Genomic DNA, 1,188 nt, shown 5'->3' on the forward strand with positions numbered 1-1,188 from the left:
CCCTTTTCACTTTTTTTCCAGTGAGATGAGCTGTTGACGGTATGGCCGCCGATCCCATCTCTTTCTGTTTTTCTCTCGCCATCGCCACGTTACGATTTTAATGTCGGTTTGTCCCGCTTCTCCTCTAGGTCGGTTCATAAATGTCACCCGCCGCTGGGGCCGTCATAAGGGGCCCAGGGGCTGATTAGAGATAGGGGGACCTTTGGTACGGAAGGTAAACAAGTACTTATGGCGCCGATGTGAGAACGGGGAAGAGAAAAAATAATAAAGGGACATATTCGGTCCCGTATAATTTACAATCACTTTAGGCCCTACTTTTTCATCCGGGCCTCGCGCTGCCCCGCTGCGCCGGACACTCATTTGTTCATGTTTTGTGTTGTCAGGCCGTTTTGTCTCCGGCCGTGTCGCCCCCCGGCCGCCCCGCACAGCTGGCCGCCGTCCCTGGACACAGCCCCTCGGACCGAGCAGGCAGGCAGGTGGGTAACAGCCATAAGAGCACATTCCACATTCAAAACATATCCCCCTCTCTCTCTCTGCTTTGCTTCACTTGGAATTTTTCGTCGTGCCAAATAAAACAACCATGCCGGGGGAGGCTAATGAGGAGGCTCGGAAGCAGCAGACATTGATTCCTAGATGGCTCTGCTGAGCACGCACAGACGCACCAGCTGGACCCGGGGCCTCTCTGATGGGCCGTCGAAGCTGAAGACCTGATCAGTCATTCGGGGCGGCGGGACGCGGCGGGCCTCGGTGATCCAGATTCTATTGGGATCGGACCGCGGAGCCACGACAGCGAGAAACGAGGCTCATAGGCGCGAGGCGTCGGGCGGCGTATGGCGCCTTGAAAACAGGTTGAGTTTCGGATTAGACGTAACCCAATCCTCTCCACAGAGACTCTCCTGCTCCGGAGAGTCGTCGTCCCGGGGCCCCCAGCGGGGCGGGGGCGCGCAGGCCGAGATAGAGGGCCTCGGTGACGTTACTTTGGAGGCTATGGGAACGGGGAGGGATTTGAAAAATGAAGTTGACCGGGGAGATTGAGGGGATCCGTCGTCACCGAATCGGTCTCGATTTTTTATCAATTCGTTAAAACACTGTGTTTTCTCATCTGGAGCTGTTTTTCTCAAAGGGAGCAGCAGGGCCCTTTCGCTCTAACGCAACCACATACTGGCTGGTCATTCACCAGTGTCTGCG

This window comes from Frankliniella occidentalis, unplaced genomic scaffold (genome assembly GCF_000697945.3).
Source record: "Frankliniella occidentalis isolate FOCC.00 unplaced genomic scaffold, Focc_3.1 Scaffold16, whole genome shotgun sequence".
NCBI classification, from domain to species: domain Eukaryota; kingdom Metazoa; phylum Arthropoda; class Insecta; order Thysanoptera; family Thripidae; genus Frankliniella; species Frankliniella occidentalis.